Source organism: Pseudorasbora parva, chromosome 15, assembly GCF_024679245.1.
Source record: "Pseudorasbora parva isolate DD20220531a chromosome 15, ASM2467924v1, whole genome shotgun sequence".
NCBI lineage: Eukaryota > Metazoa > Chordata > Actinopteri > Cypriniformes > Gobionidae > Pseudorasbora > Pseudorasbora parva.
Window position 1 is genome coordinate 37,653,789 of NC_090186.1, and position 17,561 is coordinate 37,671,349.

Here is a 17,561-nt window from a genome sequence, read left to right on the forward strand (position 1 = left end):
TTTATTGATCCACTGGGCTTTGGGGGGCTCTTGGAACAACGGACGGAGCAATAAACACAGCCATTAATTGGTTAATTGTTTTTTCTGACATCATTGTTTGGTATGATGATTAGACAAAGACTGATGGAAATCTCTGCAGGGGTAAAAATAAAAGACAATCCATTTCTCCAATCTATCTGGACTCAAGCCCAGATTCATTAGAGGCACATCGGATAATTGCAGGGGGTCTTGATGAGATATTATATCACTGTCACCAGATTATAGGGTGCTTATTTTATTTGCTCTTTAAGATATATTTTATTATTTATATTTTTTGCTACAAAGAGTATAATGCGCATGTGAGTCAGGCAGGTAAATATGTTCCCCCAAAAAAGCATTGTTCGAGATTGTTTTAGTGAACTTATATTAAACTTGATTACACCAGTTACTTCATGAGAGTTTGTTCTTTGCTGCTGATCTGTCACAATTCTCTGATTGGTGGAAGTTTCTTTTTCATTGTATTGGTATTGTAGTTCTTCACGTCAAATTTTCTTGAAGAAGTTTGTGTGTTAATGCTGATTATTACATGGCTCCGTGGAATACTTGATTCTGATTGGTCAATCACGGGTTCCAGCGGTATGTTATTCCCAGATAACAACCTCAAAAATAAATAACACACCGCTTATCCGGGTACTGCGAGTTATCTTGACCGGTACTACTTATGCTTAATATAATATGTCTGGCGCCATCTTGCGTGGCTATAAAAAAAAACGTAACCGCCATGGGTTACAATGGAAGACTTCAAGGGTTTACGTTATTAAGTTTCATTAAATATGGATATTTTTCTTACACAAACACAGTTTTGAATCAGAAGCCTCTATTAAATTAAACTACTGCTTGGATTAACATTAACCGTTTTAAATATATCTCCAATTGTATTCGTCTGAAAGAAGAATGTCATATACACACTTGAGGGTGAGTAAATCATTGGCTAATTTTCATTTTTGGTTGAACTAACCCTTTCAGCATCCATTTCAACATATACAGTATTGTTCAAAATAATAGCAGTACAATGTGACTAACCAGAATAATCAAGGTTTTTCGTATATTTTTTTATTGCTACGTGGCAAACAAGTTACGAGTAGGTTCAGTAGATTCTCAGAAAACAAATGAGACCCAGCATTCATGATATGCACGCTCTTAAGGCTGTGCAATTGGGCAATTAGTTGAATTAGTTGAAAGGGGTGTGTTCAAAAAAATAGCAGTGTGGCATTCAATCACTGAGGTCATCAATTTTGTGAAGAAACAGGTGTGAATCAGGTGGCCCCTATTTAAGGATGAAGCCAACACTTGTTGAACATGCATTTGAAAGCTGAGGAAAATGGGTCGTTCAAGACATTGTTCAGAAGAACAGCGTACTTTGATTAAAAAGTTGATTAGAGAGGGGAAAACCTATAAAGAGGTGCAAAAAATGATAGGCTGTTCAGCTAAAATGATCTCCAATGCCTTAAAATGGAGAGCAAAACCAGAGAGACGTGGAAGAAAACGGAAGACAACCATCAAAATGGATAGAAGAATAACCAGAATGGCAAAGGCTCAGCCAATGATCACCTCCAGGATGATCAAAGACAGTCTGGAGTTACCTGTAAGTACTGTGACAGTTAGAAGACGTCTGTGTGAAGCTAATCTATTTTCAAGAATCCCCCGCAAAGTCCCTCTGTTAAAAAAAAAGGCATGTGCAGAAGAGGTTACAATTTGCCAAAGAACACATCAACTGGCCTAAAGAGAAATGGAGGAACATTTTGTGGACTGATGAGAGTAAAATTGTTCTTTTTGGGTCCAAGGGCCACAGGCAGTTTGTGAGACGACCCCCAAACTCTGAATTCAAGCCACAGTACACAGTGAAGACAGTGAAGCATGGAGGTGCAAGCATCATGATATGGGCATGTTTCTCCTACTATGGTGTTGGGCCTATTTATCGCATACCAGGGATCATGGATCAGTTTGCATATGTTAAAATACTTGAAGAGGTCATGTTGCCCTATGCTGAAGAGGACATGCCCTTGAAACGGTTGTTTCAACAAGACAATGACCCAAAACACACTAGTAAACGGGCAAAGTCTTGGTTCCAAACCAACAAAATTAATGTTATGGAGTGGCCAGCCCAATCTCCAGACCTTAATCCAATTGAGAACTTGTGGGGTGATATCAAAAATGCTGTTTCTGAAGCAAAACCAAGAAATGTGAATGAATTGTGGAATGTTGTTAAAGAATCATGGAGTGGAATAACAGCTGAGAGGTGCCACAAGTTGGTTGACTCCATGCCACACAGATGTCAAGCAGTTTTAAAAAACTGTGGTCATACAACTAAATATTAGTTTAGTGATTCACAGGATTGCTAAATCCCAGAAAAAAAAATGTTTGTACAAAATAGTTTTGAGTTTGTACAGTCAAAGGTAGACACTGTTATTTTTTTGAACACACCCCTTTTAACTAATTGCCCAATTGCACAGCCTTAAGAGCGTGCATATCATGAATGCTGGGTCTTGTTTGTTTTCTGAGAATCTACTGAACCTACTGGTAACTTGTTTGCCACGTAGCAATAAAAAATATACTAAAAACCTTGATTATTCTGGTTAGTCACATTGTACTGCTATTATTTTGAACAAGACTGTATGGTAAAACAAATCTTTTCAGCAATAGATAAAGGCTTAAAGCAGTTTGGAACTGTTTTTCTTAGCGGAAGAGCTAATAAAATATTAACTCAAGACAATATTTAAGGTCTAATTTACTTGAGACAAGTAGCAGTGCAATAAGCGGGATAATGTACACCCAGCCGGTTGTTTTTGCAGAATAAACCCCTTTAGCGTGACACAAGACCCCGATGCTTCGCTGATCACTCTGATCACTCTGTTAAAAACTGGCTGGGTGTACGTAAATAATGAAAGTACATAGACACAGACAGGTACAATGTCAGGCAATAGGTAATTAGACAGTAGGTAAGTATTTCAATAAGCAATTACTTCATGACCACTAAAAAATCTATATGTTTTTTTCTATATGTATGTGGTATAATTGTAATCCGTATACTGGAGGACTGCCGATGAAAATTAGCACTTTTGAGCTACATTATTGTAATGTTGATTAATGTACATTGTCCTCTTTTAAATAAATAAACAAACACGGGGCGGCAGTGGTTCATGTAGGTTGTCTACAAACCAGAAGGTTGGTGGTTCAATCCCCGGTTCCACCTGTCGAAGTGTCCCGACGAGCTGGATGGCGCCTTACATGGCTGACATCGCCGTCGGTGTATGAATGGGTGAATGTGAGGCAAAAATGTAAAGCGCTTTGGATAAAAGCACTATATAAATGCAGTCCATTTACCATCCATTTACATACGCTATGTTGTCACTGTGATGTCACCTACCGGTGTCAGCTGCGTCACTGCCATATAGTCAAACCCTCTCCCCTGTCCTCATCATGGGGTAGTTAAGTGTCCATCAAATGCGCACTTCAGAATCTCGCCAGAAGAAGTAGGTCATACGGGTACCTTTTGCCTACCCTTTTATGAGTACTGTGAATTCGGACATACTACTCTTGTCACACATTGTTTTTCACCTACTATAGTAGGGAAGTATGTGATTTTGGATGCAGCCAGCCTTGATGGAGAATGCAAATAAGTAATCCTGACCTAATCAAATGATAAAATGGAGTGACGGATTTGATATGACAGTGCTAACCCTGCAGGCGGTGACGAGGTTTGATATCACATCCATCTTGAGAGATGAGGTGAAATCAGGCTAATTGAATTCAGGCATAAATCAGCAGATTGTTTGAGTGAAGCTGCCATCATATGAGCTGGCTGAAACCCAACACACGGTTTCTCCAGGGGCTTCTGCATATAAAGTCAGGCAAGACTTCTGGTCAGCATGGATGAAACTGGGTTCTTGGCCATTTTTAGATGTCTTGCATGTTGCATGCACTGTCGTGTCCTCTTGACACAGGATTAAAGTGACCCATTTACACCAGAACAGATGGCGGGAACCGCTGGCAGATGATAGACCTGGACAGCTCAGGATTGGAGCGGTTGTTGTCCAGCTGTTCTGGTCTTGTTTTTTGCACCAGAGATGCACTGAAAGTCTAATCAGCAGACACTTGATTTCCTTCGTTTTAATTTCTTCTTTTCCCTCTCAAACCATGTCTACTTAAGGTCCTCAGAAAATGTTGAAAATACTATAATCAGAGAAATATCATAATGTTTTCTTAAAGGAAAAATTCATCCCAAAATTCTGATCATTAACTTACCAAACATGCCTTTCATACGCTCTAAAAATGCTGGGTTAAAAACAACCCAAGGTGGGTTGAAAATGGACAAACCCAGAAATTGTGTTGTTTGAATGGGTCCATTCACTGGGTTCAAACAACCCAATTTCTGGGTTTGTCCATTTTCAACCCAACTGTAGGAAGTGTGAGTGTAGGAAGAGATGGCTTGAGAGGGAAATAAGAAGTGTGTGGCCCAGATAAACCTATGTCACGGAGATAAAATGACATCACTGAGTGGATCATCTAAGAATGACTTTAATTTGCATGTCTTTCCTTTCACCTGCCTCTTCCCCCTATCTCTCCTACAGAATATACTGAAAATCTATATGGTTTAATGGGAATTCTCATTATACAGTACAAACCCGATTCCAAAAAGGTTGGGACAAGGCCATGCCCACTGTGCGGCATCCTCTCTTCTTTTTATAACAGTCTGCAAACGTCTCTGGGGACTGAGGAGACAAGCCCAAGTTTAGGAATAGGAATGTTGTCCAATTCTTGTATAATGCAGGCTTTCTAGTTGCTCAACTGTCTTAGGTCTTCTTTGTTCTTTGTTTTTATCTGTTCATTATGTGCTGTGTGTTTTGCACTTTTATCTTTATTTTGTAAATGTAATGTCTGAATGCCATTAGAAGCTTGTATTGCGATAGGATAGCACTGATGCATGTAAATGTGGAAACTGTTATGTATATGTACATATCTCTGTTTTTTAATAAAAAAAAATGTGGGGAATGCATATATTTTATAAGGGCACTGTACTTTATAACATCTATAACGAAGATGCATGAAGCCATCATGATAAAGTTGTTGATGAATTTCAGCTGTATCTCAATGCTAAACCTTGTACGCTTGAAAGAAAAGTGTCGGCTGTCATCATAGTCTGATGCCAACACGTATGTGGTTATTTTGTATGCTTTGGTGATAAGATTTCTCTTTTTATTTTTTATCTTCAAATCTATATTCATGTTTTAAATGAATGTATGAGTTTTTATTATTGTAACTCAAGTGCCAGAGCATCTGTAGGCTGTAGGAGGGATACAAAAAAAAAAACATTATCTTGTCAAACACAGAGCGAAATCATTGGTATATTTGCGTATGACATTTCTTCTATACATTTCAAGTCAGAGTGTGATTATTCCAGACAACTCGATTGCAGTGATATGTTGATGTGCAGGAACAAATTGCACATATGCATATATTACCAAATCTTGTTGTTCAACGTTTCTAGCTCAGTATTGTTAGCTTTTGTTATTGTATAATTTCTGTATATTTAAAGGCAATGTGGAGATTGACTTTTAAGTTACATTTTCTAATGGACAAACATAACCCTTTTAACGCCATTGATTTTGACATCAACCCGGCTGTAAAAGAATCATATTGCTTAGAGGTTACTGGTTTAATGCTTTAACATATGGGCTGTTTACCAAAGATGGTAGGTTCAACTCTCAGTAGCGTATCTAATAAAAATGCTCTTTAAGTCACTTTGAATACAAACGCATAAATGAAAAGCTGCAGTAAAGCCTCCCCACCACCAGAGACACTGATCACAACAATAAGACTCACCTGTTCACCAGTTCCTGTTGGTATGTATACAGGTTTTGATGTTTGATTTGACATTATAGGATATATCCAGAACATCACAAACAAGCAGGACAACTCATTGTATCCGCTTTGTATCATTGCCGTAGAAAGTGTTAATGGCACGGCTGTACAAACTGATGCCAATAGATGGTAGGGATGGAGAAATTAAGCCTCTTAAAGTCCTCATGAATAGGAATGGGCAAATGAAGCCTCATGAAGCACTGAGGCTTTCCCCTGATTGTTCTGGGAAAAGAAGCTTTGAGTGTTGAAAACCCTTTAAAAGAAGCTTTGTCGGACGAGGCAGCCACCACACATTCCATAGATAGCTTCATGTTATGTGTGTGCGAGTGTTGAATTTCTATATCATAAACTAATTTAACTATTAAACTGTGGCAGTATGAATATCATTATAGAAGAATAATGTACACATATTTGGATATAGCAAATATTTTATTTTCCTGAAATAATTTGTAATCTTTATATTAGTTGAATGACTGGGTATCTAAAAATGTAATTGAATATGTTTGAATAAAAACATGCGTAAAGTAAGATCTAGGGGGTTGGATATTCCGACAAGCAAAATTATTTGTGCATGTGATTGGACAGAAAGTGAGGCTTCGTTTGTCATTGGTCACTTCGAATCGAGGCTTCATCTGGTACGCCCATTTATGCTCTGACGCCTCGGCTCAAATGTCACAGCCCTACCCAGGAAAAACGTAAAAAAAAATAAAGATTTTTTTTTTACTATAGTAGGCAACTATGGAATTCCGGGTGCATCCTTGATGTTTTGTAGCTTTTGATTGTTTTCCCCATTCCCTGAAACGTATTACTTTGTCTTGAACTTTGACCTGGATTTGTGTTGACACTTGGATTTTTCCGATTTTCTCATTCAATTTGGATTTCTTCTCAGTGGCTTTTCCCCTAAAGAAATTATAGGAATGGGAGCAGTGTTCAAACTGGTCCAGATGTATATTTTCATAAACTGCAGACGTTCTTTTATGTATTTCCTCCATGGATAATGCATGAAAGTTAAAAGCTTTTCATTATGAATGTCTACAGTACATTTAAAATGAGCTCAAAGACGAGATAAACATGAAACAAAGACAAAAAAAGAATCAATTAACATCAGTTATGGATGCTAGATTAGACCTTGAGGACAATTAAGTTGAAGGGTAATTAACCCTCTCTCTGGATGGTCAAATCAATACAGGAATGATTCCTTGCACTAAAAGCCTAGAGTGTAAGCTGGGTGATCATATTGACTTCTGAAGAAGCTGGTGGGTGACAGGGATTTTTCTCTAATTAACTGTGAAAACTCTATAGCCCTTCCTAAGAGAGTATACAGCATCTTGTACGTCGTTTTTTTCTTTTCTTAAAGATGCAGTACGTCTGTAACAGTTGTCTTGGACTTGTTGACATCTAGTCTTAGTTGAAATCTACAGGATTTCCACAGGATTTCACAGGCATGTCTGTCACATTGTTTAATGGTTCACCTGGAAACCAAGATGCTGTGATGTCAAACTCCCTCGTGGAATAAGAATGCCACCATTTTTACCACTTTGACAGTGATCAACCAAATGCTGGATTTTCACAAGTATGTGAAGTATGTAAAGTTGACTCTTTTAAATACGTCAAAGAGTTTTACACATTTGACTGTTATTGTAGAGATGCCAGTGTTGAATTTTCACACTCCTACACACATGCGGAACAAAACAAACTGTGATTGGTTGCTTTAAATGTCAGTCAGGCAACCTTTGGGCGGTCCTTGTCCAGTGAAAGCTGTCAGTCAGTCTGAAGGTCTGGCTATGTGAGACTAGTTGACACCCAGCTTTTTGGATGTATCGTCATGTTGATTTCACAAGCTTTAATGATTTCTCTAGGGGTAAAACTTTTAATGAATCAATCATTACATTTCTTGGAAAAAAGTGAAAATAATTTACCATAAATCTAAACCAAGGCTGTTCATTTCAACTGGTTTATATATACATGAAATAACAGTGGCGCAGGAATTCCTGTCACGGTAACTTATTAAATAGATTGATTATGAATATGTCTTATAGATTAGCCCTTGCAATGTCAGTCGGCCTAAAAAGAGACATCCGAAATCTCAAGGTGGTTGACAAAAGGCCTGAACTGAATTGACTGATCTCCACACATGAGAAGTGTTGAGGCTGGCAGTGCAATCCTTCAATCTCCAAGCTGCAGCTGATGCATTCATTAAGAAGTGTGGTTGTGTGAACCATTTCTGATCATGCATGAAAATAAATGTGCCTCTGCTGTCCGCAATCTAAACCTACCAATGATACTATTGCTGGTGTGTTCACCTAATTGGTATTAAACAAGAGACATCCACAGCTCTTGCTGAATGGGTAGAATTATTGTTACAGATCAATTATTGAATGGTGGATAGAAGCCAACGAGTTCATGTAGCACAAACACTACAGGTGTGATTCCAAGACGGCAGCCTGTGTTTAACCTCATATCGCTCTATAGCAGTGCTCACCGACCTTTTAAAGCCAAAGATCCCTGACCTTGGCCTTGAAGAAAGGCAAGATCTACCTATAGATTTTTCTTGGTCAATTCAGAGGTTTTTTTGTTTGGTTGGGTTTTACAAGCAAATTGGCTATTTCCCATACCAGCTGCTGATTTACTTTAAGCACATTTATTTGTTGTTTATTTGCTCTATAACAGCCCAAACTGGCCTTGAAAAATTTAGCCATTTGACATGAGAGGCAACCACTGCATTTTAATCACGATATGAACTTTTTTATTCTACATATTATGTAGTTTGTTTTTGTCCCTTAAAATACTATAATAGTTCAGACATCAACATAGCTAAAAATGTGTACCGTAATGCATTATTCTACTTGTTCAAACTGTATCATGTAGTAGGCTAACTTGAAATATTTTTCTTTGCGTAAGACAGTGATATGTCAGTCAGCACGGCATTGCACGTTAGGTCCGTAGAGAGAGCTTTATTCAGGCCATTCAGATTCTGATTTTGGCTGCCTTTGAAACCATAGATATTAGACTACCTAAAAAGTTCAAGTAAATAGGCTACACTAGAAATCCGTGCTCATTGAAACTAAACAAAATTCACTTTAAATAAAGACTTTTATTCAAAACAATACTCAATGCTTGACCCTTACTCCATGTCTCCAGACATATGCGCTTCTTATGATATCTTACTGTAACAAGTTCGATATAGTAAGGAAGGAAGAGGACACAGGGGTCGGCTGGACTGTTGATGCGTATCTTTATTTTCTCTTTCTCAATGTCAATAACACACTTCTTCGTGTGTTCTCAGTCAAACTCATAAGCAACAATAACTTCCGGTTCGCGGCACTTCCGGCTTCCGGGTAAACTCAGTCTCTGTGTTCTCGCACCAACAGTCCGACTCTCTCTCTCCGGTCTCCGGTTCCACCGATCTCTTATACCGTCCCCGCGCTCATTACTGGAAAGAGAGACAGGTGTTATTAATCTGCGTCCAACCCACTCACTTACCGCTCGTCCCGCGGCCCTCTCTCCCGCTGCAGACCTCGCTGAACCACGCCCCCCTTGCCACATACCCCCACCGCCCGACTCAGGCCGGGGAGCCGTCCGGCCTGCAGCCCCCCCCCCCATTTCTGGAGAGGAAATCGGCCACAGCCATCTGAGCACCCGGCCTGTGGACCACCTTGAACTTAAACGGCTGAAGAGCCAGATACCAACGGGTGATCCGCGCGTTGGTATCCTTCATGCGGTGGAGCCATTGGAGAGGAGCGTGGTCCGAACAGAGAGTGAACTCCCGCCCCAGGAGGTAATAGCGGAGAGTGAGAACGGCCCATCTGATGGCCAAACACTCCTTTTCTATGGTGCTGTACTTAGCTTCCCTCTTGGAGAGCTTACGGCTAATGTACAGCACCGGCCGCTCTCCCCCCTCCACCTCCTGGGCCAGGACTGCGCCCAGCCCCCTGTCCGACGCGTCAGTCTGCAACAAGAAAGGGAGAGAAAAGTCAGGGGAGTGTAAGAGCGGCCCGCCACATAGAGCAGCCTTTACTTGGGTAAAAGCCTGTTGACACGGCTCCGTCCACTGGACCGTATCTGATAGCCCCTTTCTAGTAAGATCAGTCAAAGGGCTGGTGAGGTCCGAATAATTTGGTATAAACCGTCTATAATATCCCGCCAGCCCCAAGAACTGTCTTACCTCCTTTTTGGTCTTGGGCCTCGGACAGGTTGCAATTGCGGCAGTCTTATCAATTTGGGGACGCACCTGCCCATGACCCAAGTGGAAGCCCAGATACCTTACTTCCACCCGCCCAATCGCACACTTCTTCGGATTGGCCGTGAGCCCCGCTCTCCTCAGCGACCTCAGGACTGCCCTCACATGCTGCATATGTGACTATAAATCACTATGTCATCCAGGTACGCAGCAGCATATGCAGCATGGGGACGCAAAATCCTATCCATGAGTCGCTGGAAGGTTGCGGGCGCCCCGAACAAGCCGAAAGGAAGCGTGACAAATTGGTGTAATCCAAACGGCGTGGTGAAAGCTGTTTTTTCTTTGGACAATGGAGACAAGGGGATCTGCCAATAGCCCTTTGTTAAGTCCAGTGTCGAATAAAATCGAGCCGTGCCTAACCGATCAAGCAACTCGTCAACCCGCGGCATTGGATACGCGTCGAATTTCGACACAGTGTTCACCTTGCGGTTGTCCACACAGAACCTGACCGAGCCGTCTGTCTTGGGGACCAAAACGATCGGGCTCGCCCAGTCACTGTTGGACTCCTCGATTACTCCCATGTCGAGCATTGCGCCTAATTCGTCCTGAACTACTTTTTTCTTGTGTTCAGGCAAGCGATACGGCCGGCTGCGAACTACCACGCCCGGCTCGGTCTCGATATGGTGCTGAATCAAGTCGGTACGTCCCGGTAGTGGCGAGAACACGTCAGCGAATTCCGCCTGCAATTTCGATAAATCAGCGAGTTGTAACGGTGAGAGGTGATCTCCCCCAGGGGCCAACGCGACTGATTGCGCTTTAATGCTCGCCTCTGGCCCGAGATCATCCTCTCCCCCGATCACCGTTGCCAACAACACCGATTCCACCTCATTCCATTTTTTTTAGCAGATTGAGGTGGTATATTTGACGTGCCCCGTTCCTATCGGATCGTATCACTTCATAATCGAGCTCTCCTATCTGCCGTGCGACCTCAAACGGCCCCTGCCACTTTGACATTAATTTTGAGCTCGACGTTGGGAGTAGAACGAGCACTTTCTCTCCCGGTGTGAATTTGCGTAGTTTAGTACCCCTGTTATATGACCGGCTCTGGCGGTCCTGGGCTTGCAACAAATTCTCCCTAGATAGCCGCCCCAATGTGTGGAGTTTTGTTCGCAAGTCCATGACGTACTGAATTTCGTTTTTGGCCAACGAAGGCCCCTCCTCCCAAGTTTCTCGTAGGACGTCCAGCACCCCCCGTGGCTGTCGACCGTAGAGAAGCTCGAAGGGGGAAAACCCCGTGGAGGCTTGCGGGACCTCGCGCACAGCAAATAAGAGGGGTTCTAACCACCGATCCCAATTTTTGGCGTCTTCCTGTACGAATTTACGGATCATGGATTTAAGAGTGCGATTAAATCGTTCGACCAAGCCGTCTGTTTGTGGGTGATAGACGCTGGTTCGAATGGATTTAATGCCCTATAATCCGTACAATTCGCTTAACGTGCGTGACATAAACGCCGTGCCTTGATCAGTGAGGATTTCCTTCGGAATCCCCACTCGGGAGATTAAACGAAACAGTGCGTCCGCAACACTCTTCGCAGAGATGTTGCGGAGAGCCACTGCTTCCGGATACCGTGTTGCGTAGTCCACGATAACTAGCGCAAAACGATGTCCGCGTGCGGATCGCTCTAATGGCCCGATGAGGTCCATCGCAATTCTCTCGAAGGGGACCTGCATTAATGGTAGGGGGCGCAATGGCGCTTTTGGGGCGGCCAGTGGGTTCACCAACTGACATTCAGGACAAGACGCGCACCACCTGCGCACATTGTCATGAATGCCTGGCCAAAAAAATCGGGTCATTAAACGATTCAGCGTGGCCGCCTGTCCCAGGTGGCCCGCCATCGGGTTAGAGTGAGCCGCCTGGAAAAGCATTTCCCGGCGGCTCTTTGGTACTAACAACTGGGTTGTATCCACTTTTGTCTGAGCGTCTTGGGTCACTCGATACAACCTATCCTTAATTATGGCAAAATAAGGATACGTGACGGGCAATGCGGGTTGGAGGGACTGACCGTCGATAGTGCGGACCTGTTGAAAAGCATGTTTTAGAGTCTCATCTTGAGACTGCTCCAGAGGTAAGTCATCGCGGTCCGAGAGAATCAGTCTCTCAACCCCGCTCGGTTCCTCTGAAGCTGTTCCCAAGGGTCCCGTATCAGTCTCGCCAACCTGCACTCGCACCGCCCCGTTCCTAGCCTTGTTTTCCCAAGCGGCATCCGCGCATAACGACCCCAATAACGCCGAAAAGGCGGGCCAATTCGTCCCCAGAATTAGCGGATGCCGGAGGTGGGGACTAACCGCCACCTCAACACTATGTTTTTTCCCCCTAAACTGTATCGTGACTGGGACAACCGGATATTCCACCACATCCCGTGCACACACCGCACCTTAACCATGCGGCTTGTATCCAATGCCCCAGGCTGCATCAGGCTTTGATGGATCGAGGTTTGGTTACATCCTGAATCCACCAAGGCCTGATATGTACCCCCCTTGATACTTACAGGAATTTGGTACTCTCCTGCTTGATCGGAGGTGGTCCGCTGGACGTCCGGGATCCGGATCATTGTCCCGATGTCCATCCTCGGACATCGGTCCACAAAATGATCCGGATCACCGCACCGCCAGCAGGCCAGCCCAGGCTTACCCGCCACCCCTGCAGCGGGGAGTGGGTTGGAAAATGAGCGCGGGGAGGGTGTGAAACCGGAGCCATTGTCGCTACCCGCCCCTAGCGGCCCCGGCCCCCTGGGCGGAGCCCGCGAACTCCCGGACGGTCCTGGGCCCATCCCACCCCGGCCTCCGGGGGGAACGCGAGGAGGGCCTGGAGGACGGGACCTGGGGAGAGGGACAGGGCGAGAGGGAGAGACAGAGGGGGGAGAGAGAGAGGGAGAGGTTAGTAGGGGCTCGCCGACCCCCGGGCACGCCACCAGATGGTCCTCCGCCAGGTTGATGGCCGTCGTCAGCGACGTGGGCCGGTGGCACTGGACCCACTCGGCGGTCTTCTTGGGTAGCCGAGCGATAAACTGCTCCAGTACCACCAGATCGACGATGTGGTCCACGTCGCTTCCACCGGCCAATAGCCATTTGCGGCACGCGTCCCGGAGCTGTTGGCCCATCGCGAAGGGTCGGCCGGCTTCGCCCCACTCCAGCGAGCGGAACCTCTGGCGGTGCTGCTCTGGGGTCCGGCCAAACCGGCGGATGATGGCCCTCTTCAGGTCTTCATATTCCAGGAGGTTCGCCACCGGCAGTTGTTGGGCGGCCGCCTGGGCTTCTCCGGTCAGCAGAGGAATGAGGCCCGGGCCCGGGGCCACCCGCAGGCCTCCGCGGCCTTCTGAAATAGGTCTATGAAGGCCTCGGGATCGTCCTGTGGCCCCATCTTGTGTAGGGGCACGTGGACCGGTGCGCTGGCGAGCCCGGCGGCTTCGGTGCGAACCTCCCGGTCGATCCAGCTCCGGAACCTCTCGCGGTCCTCTTGCTGGCCGCGGACGATGGCCTCGAAGCGGCGCTCCTGGTCCGCCCGCAGGTCCAGCATGGACTGGTGTTGTTCCTGATGGAGGGCCGCGAGAGAGGTGATGATGTCCGCAAACGGCGAGGCGGAGGGCGTTGGTGTTGTCATGGCGGCGGCGCGGTCCTACTTCCTTCCCGGGTTTCGGCACCAGTGTAACAAGTTCGATATAGTAAGGAAGGAAGAGGACACAGGGGTCGGCTGGACTGTTGATGCGTATCTTTATTTTCTCTTTCTCAATGTCAATAACACACTTCTTCGTGTGTTCTCAGTCAAACTCATAAGCAACAATAACTTCCGGTTCGCGGCACTTCCGGCTTCCGGGTAAACTCAGTCTCTGTGTTCTCGCACCAACAGTCCGACTCTCTCTCAACGGTCTCCGGTTCCACCGATCTCTTATACCGTCCCCGCGCTCATTACTGGAACGAGAGACAGGTGTTATTAATCTGCGTCCAACCCACTCACTTACCGCTCGTCCCGCGGCCCTCTCTCCCGCTGCAGACCTCGCTGAACCACGCCCCCCTTGCCACACTTACTCATGCTGCTTTTTTATTTAAATAATCAACATATGAAATAAAAAAAAAATAGTATAAGCTAATATTTAAACATAGCCTAACTAAATTAGGCTACGTTTTCTTTAACCCATGGCCGACGAAGTCACCGCCGCATTCTGGACATTGTCCTTAATGGCAGCGGATATAACTCACAATACAAAACTATAAACTGTCTACTTTTATTTGCATACACTCACAAAGGTCGTTTTAGAGAACAGATTATTGTGCATGCATACACTCCAAACGCTCTTCATTTATAAAATATAAAAAGTTTTAATTTCTAAATTCAGTTCTTATTTCTAACAAACAAAATTCAAAGCCAAGAACATTTTGTTTTTTATTTTTAATTAATGCGTGAATAACACGCCTATCCTTCCAGTAATTTAACCCTAAAAATAATTTCGATGCTGGGATTTACAGAAACTTCACTTCACTTCAAGTTTAAAGGGTTAATTATTCTTTGCTGCACTTGTGAATAATTTAATGCATCCTTATAGTTATAACAAGCTAAAAAAAATTAGGTTGTACATTTTGGTTGTAACACGGGTCAGTTGTAACAACTCCAATATGTCCAATCAGAAACTAGTTACAGATCATCTATTTCACTTCGCACATGCTCAGTTTAGTCCTTATTCCACATGTGATAAAGTACAGCTCTGTGGCAGACAAAGCAGATGTTAGAGTAAAAAAACTATTTTGACGTAAGAAAGGAACTTTTTTTTAACTTTTTTTATTTTTGTTACAGGAATTTCTGTTTTGTAGATAAACACATCAAATTTAAATTATGTTTATGGTGTGTCTGTGTAGATATTTATCATCCAAGTTGTTAGTGCTAATGTTTTAGCTGTTAGCTGTAAGGTGGGCTAGTTCATGGCTACATGACTCAGGGTTAGTTGTAACAGAGTCACACACACATTAGGGTGACCAAACGTACTGTTTTCCCAGGACATGTCCTGTTTTCAAGTTCTGTCCTGGCCCTAATATAACAATTTTCTATCCATACAGAGGGGGCATACTTTAAATGCAATTAATAAGTAACTTCAAGCTACTTTGAGTAGGTCTATCTCATTGCCGGGCTAAGTGTCCTTTTTTTCAGTAATCAAAATATGGTCACCCTACACAAACACACACACACACACACACACACACACACACACACACACACAAACACACACGTTCAAGTGTTCAATTTCAATATTTTACTATGGCTAATGCCACGACTGACAGGAACACAAGCATTATGTGTGTAAGCATGTTTGTTAAAGTTCAATTTATTATGTTTAATTACTATGACTGAGAGTGGCAAACACACTGAGACTGAGAGTGTGAAGAGTATTTTTTTGGGAGGAAATAATTAATGAATCAATTATTGACTTTGTTGATGAATTAATCATTAAAGGGGGGGTGAAACACTCAGTTTCAGTCAATCTCATGTCAATCTTGAGTACCTATAGAGTAGTATTGCATCCTTCATATCTTCGAAAAGTCTTTAGTTTTATCATATTTATAAAAGAAATATGGGCAGTACCGAGTCTTTCCGGAAAAAACGAGCGCCTGGAGGCGTATCGTGTGGGCGGAGCTAAAGAATGACGAATGTGCACAAAGCGGTGACGTCCTCAAGCGTGGAGAAACCCATCTATCTCAGCTAATACAGATAATGATCCACAATCAAATCTGAGGCTGAAATAAATTGAACAGGAGAAACGGCAACATCAGGATGTCCGTCTCTGTGGTATGTACTGTATTTAGGGGCTATTAGGGTGTCTTTACGCGCAGTTTATGAGGACATGATTCGGTTTATGGACTATTGTATGTGACTAGACCTTAGAGGTAGCAAGCAAAATGGTTTTGCACATCAGAGTCAGAATAGTGTAACCTTATACAGAACAACAATGGAGTAACCGTTAGCGCATTTGAATGACGAAGCACGCGATCGTATCGTTTACTGATGTTTACTCACGCGACGGTAGCCAATAGCAGAGACATTTGAAGTTGATTTACTCACCGACTGCTTCCAAAGCAGGACCGAACCTTTATCGCTGGGACCGCTCTGTCAAAAACACACTTCTTTGGTATGATTTGGTGAAGTCCTGTGACAGCAGTGACCGTGGAAATCCACTTTGCGACGCGACTGAAGCGATGCCTTGAAGCTTCCCGTCATTTCTGCGTTCAAATCGGTTCAAATGCAGCGCTGCCTTCCCGGAATGCTGTGCTGAAGTGTTGAAGTCGCTCGACGTCACCCATAGGAATAAAGTGGAGCGCGGCGTGTCATAAGTGTTCACGGACAACTGGATCTGCACCTGAGAGACTGTTTATGGTGTGCATTTCCTCTCTCTCCCTCTAGTTACGCGCGCGCACCCTACCGGGAGAAGAGCCCGTACGGCCCATACAAGGACCTTCCGCTCTAGTAACGTCAAGTAGACCCATACTCGAAAAAAACTCGCCGAAACTTGTGAGAAACCGGAAGGAGTATTTTTGACACAGAAATACTCCATCAAACGTCCAACATTAGTTTTTGAAACTTTGTCTATGTTTAGGATGGGAATCCAAGTCTTTAAAGGTGTAAAAAGCTCAGTATGCATGAAACAGCATTTCACCCCCCCCCCCCCCCCCCTTTAACGTTGTTGATGCGCAATAAAATTATATTCAGTATTTTAACACTGGACAGCCAAGCTAACAGAACGTATAATGAATGACAGAGCCCCATGACCCATGTGAAAAAAGAACATTACATCGTATTTCTGATATGATATTTCATTTCTGATATGCGTGATGGGAGCCATTTACATCCCCTTTTGGGCCTGTTTTCTATGTAGACTTGTGATTTTCATTAGAGCCCTGATGCCCTGTAGAATATAGCCGAGCTCACGATTGCAAATTATCACATTGCTGAGCTCCGTAGAGCGCAGCGGCCCGCTTCTCCACCAGATGTATGCCTTGACAGACTCTGAGAGCAGTCAGCTAGAAAACTACCAGCAGGTGTCTGCCTGAACCACTGTGTTTGTGTATGAATGTGTGTTAGAGAGACAGAGACCTGGGGAGAGGGAGAGAGAAAAAGCGAGTCCTGCGGGGAGCCTGCATTTTTCCATACTCCCTCGAGGCATCTGTCATCAGGGTACTCATGGGATGTAACAGCTCATTGTTTACCTCTTTTGTTTTCATAACTCTCTCACCTGTTTTATGTAAAATCTGGGAACAGGCTTCATTGCACACCCTGAAAAACCATTTAGAAACTTTAATGGAGTTCATTTGCGAACTGCTCCTACAGGCAATGGGCATATTTGCATGAACGTTTCATCACAGCATCTGACAGCAGGCCTTTGTTTCCTGTTAATTGATTTACAGTCTGAGCCGAATGCACATTTATGTACGAAAC